This window comes from Electrophorus electricus, chromosome 21 (assembly GCF_013358815.1).
Source record: "Electrophorus electricus isolate fEleEle1 chromosome 21, fEleEle1.pri, whole genome shotgun sequence".
Taxonomy (NCBI): Eukaryota; Metazoa; Chordata; class Actinopteri; order Gymnotiformes; family Gymnotidae; genus Electrophorus; species Electrophorus electricus.
The window spans coordinates 5,738,878-5,750,669 of NC_049555.1; the positions used below are offsets into that span (position 1 = coordinate 5,738,878).

Here is an 11,792-nt window from a genome sequence, read left to right on the forward strand (position 1 = left end):
TCAGGGGACCGAAAAAGCTCGGGAGTCTCAACAGTCTGAGCTTTTGAGAGCAGTTTTCTGCATTTTTAAGAATCTTGAGTCCAGAAAAAGGAAGACATTATAAGATAAAGGGGGGAGGTATGATGACAGAACGCTGCGCTAAATGCACAACACACCTTCCGTGTCTTTGCTGTTTGACAGTAACCAAGATCACAACATCTTCCCAGTGTAGGATGGGTGAGGAGGAGCAGGACTGAGGTCACGGCCGTTATACTCAGGAACACAAGACAGTAGCACAGGCTGCTTATTCTTCTTATTCTTAAGGCTTTTTCTCTGATCATTTATCAGAAACATTTAGCCTAAAGTCACGACTTACTGGAGCTTCAAGTATCGGTTCTTCATGAACAGTGATGTCACCATGTCTTTCTGAACATCAAGAAATATTATTATAGCAGCAATCCTCGTGTTACTGGCAGGTAAACTTTAGATTTTTTTTCTTATTTTCTACTCTGTTTTATGTGTATTCATGATACTGCTTTGTAATCCATTTGTAGTAACTTAAATGGGATGGCAAAGATTTGAATGTGTACTATGGTTATATTACAGATCAGAAACTTCAAAACATTTGACACACTTGGTAAGAGTTGGATATAACAAAAATATATGGAGTTCCTTGAACTGCAAACAATTTATAATAACTTCATGCACCTATGTGTGTGTGTGTGTGTGTGTGTGTGTGTGTGTGTGTGTGTGTGTGTGTGTGTGCATGTGTGCGTACGTTTGTGTGTGTGTGTGTGTGTGTATGTGTGCGTACGTTTGTGTGTGTGTGTGTGTGTGTGTGTGTGTGTGTGCGCATGTGTGCGTACATTTGTGTGTGTGTGTTTGCCAGAAACTCAGTCTCAGCACAGTGTAGCTCTCTCCTCTCGGAGCCTCTGTGCTCCTAATGGATCTACAGTAAAAATCCCCTGCAAATATACATCTAGTTCCTCCAGTGTCAGAGCGAGAGAGTGGTATCAGGTCCAGAGATCTGATGGAGAACCACAAGACCTGAGTAAAGACCCTCAATACTTAGGACGAGTTTCTATAAGCACACGGTGGAATGACTGTACACTGACAATGAACAACGTGAATGTAAGTGACTCTGGAGTTTATAACTTCAGATTTAGAACATGGAGGAATTAATGGATATCTGCTTCATCTGGAGTTACTCTCACTGTTACAGGTAATAACAAACTTAAAACATAGAACACACACACACTCTCTCTCTCTCTCACACACACACACACACACACACACACACACACACACACACACACACACACACACCTACACTGCCATACACACATTATACATTGTTGGGACATGGGGACTTACATATTTCACACTTCATTATTGTCACTCTGGTGGATTTCTACTTTTAACAGACTTTCCCATACAAAAACACTGCACTTTAAACTCTGTGCTGCTTTAAAGAGGACATTACAAAGTTTTCAATATTACCACATTTGTGACTGGGTCTCTGACCAACTGATTTTACTGTTTGTACAAATTAGTGTCCCTAACAGTAAAGACATTTAAGTCTATAATTAACTAATTTTGAATTTTAGAACTCAGATTTTCACACTGAACCATACTTGTTAACTTAGTAGGAACAATTTTGTATAACCATAGGTAGTTTATGGACACTTACAAAATGTATCTCTTTCTCTCCCACACATCCATATCTACACTTTCTCTGTTCCATACACATGCATACCATGTTTTTCTCACACAGAAAACATTCTGATGTGCATGATGTGATGTGTGTGTAGACCTGAAGGTGAATCCTGAGACTGTAGGACAGAGAGAGGTGAAACTCACCTGTAGCTCCACCTGCAGCTTCAGTAAGACCCCTCAGCACTACTGGTACAGGAATGGACAGTACAGGTCATATAGAAATGATGCCTCCATTATGCTCCACTCCACCAGTGTATCTGATGAGGGCAGCTACTCCTGTAGTGTGTATGGCAGCAGACAGCACTCTCCTGCAGTGTGTAAGTGTTGGATTTGAACTAAATCTCAAGACTAACTCTGAACTTCAGTATTATTCAATATTTGACATATTTGCACAATCCATTTTACTCTACATATTTGCATGCCACATGTGTTTTATTCTTTTTATACAACGGATATTATTCAATTAGTAATTATTCAGTCACTTGATCCCTTCCAATCCAGTCTGGTCAGATCTGACATGAGAGTGTGTGATATTTCATGATGAGAGAATTCACCTGACTCTCTGTCACTGATACACTCAGAAACAGAGCAGTGATACTGATTACATTTACAATAGTGTACATGTAAGAAACTGGACAGAACCATTTACAAGAGCTGAGCAAACACCAGTCCCTTCACTGTACCATCTACACTCACAGCAGCATAGTCTGAACTTACTAAGCAAGCGTGTCTTACAGTCGGATCTTAGTCAGACTAATACTGAATACTGATGGACATAAATGTACTTATGATTGTAGGTGCTTTATTGGTACAAGTTTATAAGACACAGCTGTGTTGCTGTTTTACATGTGCATCACCACAGTTTGGCTATACAAAAACTCTGAGTGTACACTAAGAAGAATTAATTAAACAGGCCACTCCCTTTACTCTTTGAAGAAATATTTCTGACAGGATGGATCCATGGAAGAAATTAATGAGTGAATGTGGTTGGACAGCACTCTTATATAATGCAATAGTTTAAGTGACTGAAGACACAGTTTCAAAGACATGAACGTTTCAGCCCTTAGGTCTTCATCAGCGTGTTTCTAACATCTCATCCCACTTATATGCAGAAAAGAGGCCTCTCCCTTGGATACTTCATCAAAATGTCACAAGTATTTGATGTCAGTATCCATGTAACAAATTAATATCTACAGTGTAGTAAAAGGTGAATTACCTATATTATGTATATAGAGTTCAAGGAAGAGGATAAAACAAAGTTTTCATAATTGTATTCACATCAATAAATAAATGAAAACATTTAAAGTTACTATCAACTTCCTTCAAAGGAAGAGACGTAGATTGTTTAGGTAACTGCGCCCAAATTAAAGGTTCTTTTAGATTAGGGGCTCTTTTGAAACAGAAAGAGGGAGGGTTCAGTTGAAATTCTATACTCTTTGAAATGGGGGGCCAGGCTGGGGCCAGTGGCTATGTTAGAGGGGCCATGTGTTCATAAGAGCAAGGAAACTCACTCCTCATTTACTCCTCGTACTGTGAAAAAACATTACTGAAATATGTATAATAATGTTCAAATATATATATATATATTCACAATTTGGGGAAACCAGTTATCCCAGAGAACTTGAATCTGTAAATAACATTTGTTACAGAACATAACTTTTTTTTTTTTTTTTGGTCAAATTTCTTGTGTGAGTTATACTAAGAATTCTAGTATCACACTTGATACATCCATGGTACATAATAAATCATCTTGACTAATGTTGTAAAGTTCATTCCATTTAATGAGGAAATCAGTAGTATCTTTAAGGAAGGAAGGTAACTGGTAAACTAACTCCATATTGAGAGAGAGGCTCTGTTAGGAATAGACTGCCTGAAACAATGGGATGTCCTGGTGGATATTTATAGGCAGGTGTTTCTAAAATTGAGTTCAGTGAGTATATATACATGATGGATAAATATTATGCAGATTTCCTCTGCATTTATCTGGCTTGGTTTAAAAGCAAATATTAATATTAAAAGCTAACATATTAATTATTAATATTCATTCATGTTTTATGAATTACCAGAATTTATTTTTTCCTGAATGTGACTGTATCTGTCTTTCAGGTGTTTTAGGGTGTGACATACACTTGTGTGCTCTGAAAGGCTCAAATGTTGATCTATCCTACTCTTATAAATACCCTGGAGGACAAACGGTGACAGAATCATTCTGGTTTATTAAAGTGCAGCAGGTTGGTGTTGAAGCTGTGGATGTGAGAGAGGAAGAGGAGTATGAGGGGAGAGTGCAGTATAGACAGAGCTCCCAGAATGACTGTAGTATGACAGTCACTCACCTGAGAGAGAGAGACGCTCACACATACAGGTTCAGATTCCACACTGATGGTCCTTGGGGTCCATACACTGGTGATCCTGGAGTATCTCTGTCTGTCACAGGTAATCACATAAGACTAGTTAACTATAAAAATATGCTATTTATAAAATTAACACCAAAGCTTCTTTCTTAAAATGATTTGCAGATCTGAAGGTTATGATGTCAAACACATATAGAGGGAATATCAAACTGACCTGCAGCTCCACCTGCATGCTGCCCAACAACCCCACCTACATCTGGTACAGGAATGGACACCCTGTATATAACCAGAACAGTAATGGACTGTATGTGTATGACAGTAGTGAGGATGCAGGCAGCTACTCCTGTGCTGTAAGAGGATATGAGGAGCTCCGCTCTCCTGCTGTCTGTAAGATCCTCACTTTAAACTCTCATCACTCTGTCAGCATCTCACTAGCAGCTTCTATGAGAAAAAAAGTTTGTTTGATTGTTGTTTGTTTTTGCTGTTTTTTGCTGCTGGTTCTGCCTACATGTTTATAAGTAGCTGGGAAGCACCTTTCACTGTTGAGGGCTCTGTACATTTGTGGGCACTGGCTAGCTGGTTCAGCAGTACTACATCAGTGTGTTTTGTTTGTGTTCTCATTGTCTCTTGGTCTTGTCCTCACTTTAAACTGCACTCACACTGTGTCACTGGCAACTTCTACTAGATTACAGTGAACTCATGCTGAGTCACATATGGCTAAGACATAAGACAACTACAGCATTTTTAGATATATTTCAATTTAAGAGTTTTCAGTGTTTAAGGTATTTTTGGAAAAAAAATATTTTTTCGTTTTTCCATAAATCACTGCGTTTAATTTTTAAGTCCACTGTGTTTATGTTTACATACATATTATTGGCAGTTGGAAGTTTTAATCAACCACTGCTGTTCTTGGAAAAAAAAAGGAAAAAAAAGCAATATTTGTAAAGCAACCTTGAGTTTGAGAAAGGTGCTATATAAATGCAACTAATAATAATAATAATAATAATAATAATAATAATAATAATAATAATAATAATAACCTCTGTTGGCCTCCTTCATGGGTGGCCTGGTTTTGACCAAAGAGCAAGTGTTACATTTTTTATTAGACTCTTACTGTGACAGGATGCAGGCGTGAGTCTCAAAACAACCAAACAACCAAACAAAGACACAAAAGTCTTTTAATGGCAAAAATTTAAGTAAAAGAATAAAAGTAAAAGTAAAAATAAGAGGACCATTTAAATGCTAAAGCCTTTACACATTGATCATCATCCATATAGTAAATCATAACTGGTAATAAAACCTAGTAAATAAACAGTAAATTACTTAGTAAATAAAAACTGGAAACAGAAAGAATATTTACAGGGATGGAAATGAGGAACAGGTGAGGCTGGAGACACACTAATGAGTAATAAAGGGGGACATGGCAACATGTGAGGAAAGGAGTGTAAACACAACACACACGGTGACACGTTAACCGAGGACAACAACACATCAAACATGGCGAGAGGCATCACATGGATGAGGGCGTAAAGGAGGGGTCTATACTGTAACTGCACTTATAAGTAGTGTTCATGCAGACACTTAGGAACACAATAAAACCTGCTATGTAATTGTATAAACATGCACAAAATATACTGACATTACTTGCCCTTTTTAAAAACAGGTCATTCATGAAAGGGCCCACTGGAAACTTGGCACAACTTCCCTGAGAACAAGACAAGTGACACAAGACAAGTCTTGTCGCCCAGCTTCTGATTATATACAACTGACTTTAAAAGAACTGGTAGTCTGTTTGTTCAGCTATGATTTACTCAGTTTATGTGTTACAGGTGTTTATGGAAAGGACAGCTGCTGGAATGTAACTTACGTCACCCAGAGCATCTGTGCTCTGATTGGTTCATCAGTGGACATACACGGTTACTACACCTTCCTGGATCAGCAGCCCACCCCCCAACCTGCCTGGTACGCCAAACTCCACCCACAGGTCAAAGAGCTGAGTCATGCTGATGACCGAGTGGAGGTTTTCAGTCACAGAGCTAATGTGAACACACTAAGCCTGAAACATCTCATAGAGAGTGACTCAGCAGAATATCTCCTCCGATTTAAAGCCCCCTACATGATACACACAGAGAGCTCTGCTGGTGTGTCTCTCTCTGTCACAGGTAAGATAAGTGTTCTGTGTCTGGCAGTGTCACATGGTTCACCATCTGTGTGTTGAGCCCTGAAAACACTTATGAGAGTCTCCTATACAGGCCTGAAGGTGAATGTGGACTCTCCAGCAGTCCCAGGATCAGAGGGACAGACAGTAACACTGAGCTGCAGCTCCACCTGCACTCTGCCCTACAACCCCACCTACATCTGGTACAAGAACGGACAGCGTCTGTCTCACTGCACATCTGTCTCCTGCTCTGTATCTGCAGTCAGGGATGTAGTCAGTTATAGCTGTGCTACTGAAGGCCATGAGAACCTCCGCTCTCCTCCTGTGTGTGAGTGGAGAATTTACATATGAAAATCATGATGTCTTGATGCATTTAATAAAGTCAGTTAATCATAAACAAGAAACATCACTACAATCAATACTTACTACTACAGCTCATGATGATGATGATGCTCTTTGTTGTAGTTTCACAGTTATCAACTATAACTTCTGAATTTATAAGAATCTCTTAACCTGACTGTGTATGAGAGTTTAGTTTTAATGTTAACAGTATGTGTTTGTGTTCAGATGCCCCTAGAAACACCAGAGCATTGATGGTTTCCTCTGGAGAGAGAGTGGAGGGAGATTCAGTGACTCTGACCTGCAGCAGTGATTCAAACCCTCCTGTTCTCACCTACTCCTGGTTTAAGCAGAGAGCAGCTGCAGACACACTGCTGCCAACAGACCAGAATTACAGCATCTCCAACATCAGCTCCCAGCACAGTGGACTCTACTACTGCACCGCTCACAACCAGCTGGGACAGCACAACTCCACCACCACCCTGCTGGATGTGTTATGTAGGTTCACTATTGTGAGATGTGTTAAGAATGTGTCCTTAAGTGATGTGTATACACACAGAACAGGTGGTCCCACATCCACAGTCCATGAACAGTGAGCTGATGAACAGTCAGCAGCAAATGAAGCATTACACTGTGGCTATGCAACTGTTTTATTCATTTTACTGATAGTCTTATAAATATCACTCTTTAAAGTTATTGTGTTCATGCAGGTTGTGCACTGAATGTTACTGTTTTCTGAAATATTTCCATAGATGGCTGATATGGACCACTTTCAAACATGAACAGTCAAAATAAAAAGACATTAAATGTATTATTTCAATTCTTGCTCTCCTGCTCAGACCCTCCCAGAGACCCGTCTGTTACTGACCGTGTGTCTGGTGACTCGGTGACACTGCTGTGCTACAGTGACTCCAACCCCGTCAGTAATTACTCCTGGTATAAGAAGACAGGAAGTGATGTCTTACTGTTTGGAAATGGCACCAATTTAACTATAGCTACAGGAACAAGTGGACTTTTCTACTGTGTGGTGCAGAATCGATTTGGATCATCTAACTCATCAGAATGGTCATTTACTTCAGGTACAGTCTGGGTTGAATTCACTGCCTTATTGTCTACATGGTGATTAAAGAAAGTGAGACAACTATCTTGCACTTCCAGTGTCAGTTTGATGAGGTCATACAGCAAGACTTCTGTGACTGTTCACACGTCTGTGTAACATGCTGCCCTCTCCTTCCTGATGCAGGGAACCCAGCTGGGACATACGCAGTTTCTGGAGTCACGGGAGTTTTGTTTCTGACTCTCATTGCTGTCTGTCTATGGATGAGGTAAGAAGCTGAAGCCACATTGATATTACACACCCTTCCAATGCTGTAGGCTGTTTACTACCCAGTCCCCAAGATCACTATACAAACGAGCAAAGACAATAAACAATGACAATTAGACTGAAGTAAATAAATAAGTAAATAAATTTAAAAAACAAACAAACAAAAAAACAAATTGAAGATGCAAGAAAATTTTAAAACATGAGATGTTATTCAGTAATTGTTAAAAAAAAAAAAAAAAATAGAGTTGCAAAGGCATAGTAATTACATCACTCAGACAGCAAGCTGGTGGTTGGAAGAAAATATCAGTCAGGCAATCAACTAGGCTGAGAGGAGGCAGCCTGTATGAGGGGACTGGATGAGCAGAAAATTGCATATAATGCATACAGTAGTGAAACTGGAGACCATGTTGTCTAGTAATGTTGCCAAGGTGGAGAATAATTAATAAAAAGTAGAGGACCAAGTATTCAGGCCTTGAGAACACCATGACATCGGATTGATGGATATGACTAACCCACCAAAGGAGGTAAATTGCTGTCTGTCAGTGACATATGATTTAAACCACATAATTATCATACCAGTGATGTCAACCAGGTTTTAACACAAATCATTTTAACTAGAGTTTGATTAACACAGAAGCTATTGAGCCTGTTAATGTTATTACTGTGGTTCACCACCAGGAGGCGAACCACAGCTGTCAGCAGCAGGAGTGAGGAGACCAGCGCAAAAGTGAGTTTGAAGAAGAGTCGACAGAGGATTGAGATTTCAGTCCAACTCAAAATCCCTGCAAAGTTTTCCATAAAGGGTCCAATGACCAAAGTAACAGAGTTCAGCCTGTATTTTGATTATTAACTACAAAAATCATTAATCACCATGTCGAAATTCATCTCTCTCTCTCTTTCTTTCAGCGTGATTCTATTCCTGTATATGATAACGTCTCAGCCCTGGACATGCCCTCTGACCCCACAAATGACGACATTCTCTACTCCAACATTAATTTCACACACTCCCACTCACAGGAAGTACCTCTCTACTCTACTGTCCAACTGCCAATGGCTCTTAATCAAGAAGAGGAAGTAGAGCATGCCAGAGTGAAATCTCTGCCTGTTAGACAATGCAAACTGTTTAGTTAACCATATTTCTGTCACACTTAGACACACCTTCCCAAATACACATGCACTCACACAAACATGCGCACACACTAAAGCTGACGAGATACCCCTCCCTCTAAAAATAAATAAATAAATAAAACTAAAAATCTTGACAGAGGCCAAAGCAATTTTACTAGTTATAGAAAATGCTTATACCTACTGGCCAGCTATTTTAAATCCTAAAATTTTACATCTTTTATTTAATCTTAAAATTTGGTTTCATGTTAAGACTTGAAAAAAATAATTACATATACATAAGTGTATATGTTAAGTAAAAACAAAGAAGAAGAACTCACTGTTTTGGAAAGCATGCATCAGTAAAAAAAAATTGTTCAAAATAGAATTTTGTTAAATAAAATGCCTCAATATATTAAAACCAAAAAAATCACTTTTTGGAAGGAAATGTAACATTTTTTACTATAGCATGTCATGAAGTAAATGCAAAATGTGACATTTTGAGTGAAATTGTTTGTCTAGCTATATATAGTACAAAGTAAGAATTACAACATTAAATAAGTTAAATAGCACTTCACAGTGACCTTGACATTTAGGAAATGGTGTGTTGTTCTCAAATTTTAATCTGCAGTGTATGGTTATTAACACATAAAACACAGGAGACACAGCACACACGCTATCATTGTTAAAGACTGACAGTAACACGTAAACGATAGACTTTTATGACACACAAGAAGGATCAGGTGTGGAACAGAGGGAGGGTGTGGACTCATGGACAAACATACACACACACCCACAAACACACACGGGGAGATGTTTTGGAGGAGGGGCCATACCGTGACAGAGCCCCTCCCCAACGGCGCAACTTGCCAGCAACGTGCCAGCCTATCGGGCTACAGCCCCGAAAACAACGCCAAATGGCGAAGCCGGAGGACCGAGTGACCCGATACAGGCCAGCGCGAACACGACAGAGGGTCGAAGGACATGTACCAGGACAACAACAGACACGGGAACAGACACACTGACCGGTACAGGCACTGACACAAAGGGGGACAAAGCGATTGGCACAGACAATGTGATGGGGACAGACACAGTGACAGGGACACGTATTAAACTACATCGAGGATTGCTAGAGAGTCCAGGGAAGCCGGCAAGAACCCCAGCCTGTTCCCCAGTCGTCGGCTGGGCTAAAGTCCAACCTGCCTGTGGGAGATCGCCCCTCGCCGATTTTAGGGGGCGGTGACTTCTGCGCACTCATTTCAGGAGGCGCACCAGCTACTTTGCCTGTCTCCGGGAGTTTCCTCCTCGGACAACGACGACACCTCTCTGAAAGTCACATGAGGCATCTTGCATGCCTCAGAGCGGCGTGCCCTGGGCGGCGCCTTGGACAGAAGCTTGGGTACCAGAACCCTGGTAGTCGCGCTGGTAGTCTGCAGACGTTGTGTCGCTGTCCAAGGGAGCGTATCCATAAAGGACCTCCTCCACCTCCATCGAAGGATCCTTCCCGCAGTTGAACTCAGAGTCTGACGGCAGACTAACGTCGCTGTACTCATTCCTTTCATAATCCATGTAGCCCTCATTGTAGTCCATGGAAGGGTAGTAGGACCCTGCGGACTCCGACTCCAAATACTGGACTTCATTGTACCAGTCCCGGTAGTCCGACGTGGTTCCGTAAGACTCCTCAGAGTCCAGCCCTGAAGCGCACTCAGAACCCTGGACCACACTCAGAATCAATCTCAAAATCAAGGCTGATCTGTTTTAGACAAGGTGTTAAAACATGTCAAAATGTTACTGAAACCTGCTGCTTCAACCTGTGATTGCTACATATACCAAGTTAATCCTCTTTTCCCAAATACCAGAATAGTTCACCTACAAATTCCCAGATAGTTTGAAAGTATTAAAAATGCATCCCAGTTCAAGGGTTTCAGTGAGTGGAGAGATAACAGCACATAATTAGCCAAGTTGGAAAATCACAAACCATAACATAATGGAAGGATCACTTAAGAAAGTCCGTTCTGTGGTGTGGAATTATTTCCAGGAAGAATCTCCATCAAAAATATGAAGCACCATCTGTGATAGGCTGCTTTCTTATATCAGTAATACATGGTGTACGCTTCGTCAGGTGAGGTACATTCAGCCTGTGATTTTAGAGGGAAATAAAAATCTCACTGTACCAGCTCTTCCTGGACAATCTAAACAAGGTATAATAGAACAGCTTGTCACAAATCTATACCCCAAATAAATATCTATAGTACACTTATAAGACTGATTCCCAACAAATTCTAGATCTAATAAAAATTCTAACACATACAAAAATTGATTCCAATTGTAACAAATGTACTAATACATATAGTGGAATAAAATTGTTCAGGCTCACTTTGTAAATTTTATCTCACTACCAAACAAACTGAGAGCTGTAGCTCTTTTTACACTGAAATAATAAACTGCTTGATCATTTCTATTTGATGGACACTGAATATAGTCACTTTCCAATATATATTCCTTATGCCTGTGTTTGTTTGTCTTTAGTTCTATAAAGTTAATTTTATTCTCCAGTAGGTTAATGTCTGTCCTGAGCTAATGCTCTGTGGCGGACTACAAATCAAATAACCAGCCATTAATCAAGGAACGTTCCTCTCCTCCCCCAGCAGAGGGAGCACTTCCCTTAAGGAACATCAGACTCGGGCTGCTGGTTGTCCGTGATTACCGTTACGGAAGTCTCTGCCTTCTATTGGCCACCGAGGGCAGTCTAGCAGGTGGCCCTGACCGTTACATATTGTTTTAATCAGAATAAAAATCATTACCTTAAAGAAAGAGAACA

At 40.2% G+C, this 11,792-nt stretch overlaps 1 pseudogene; it reads left to right on the forward strand.

The window, feature by feature from the left end:
* Positions 1 to 142: 142 nt before the first annotated feature.
* On the forward strand, positions 143 to 10,312 carry LOC118240410 (annotated as a pseudogene).
* Positions 10,313 to 11,792: the final 1,480 nt, after the last annotated feature.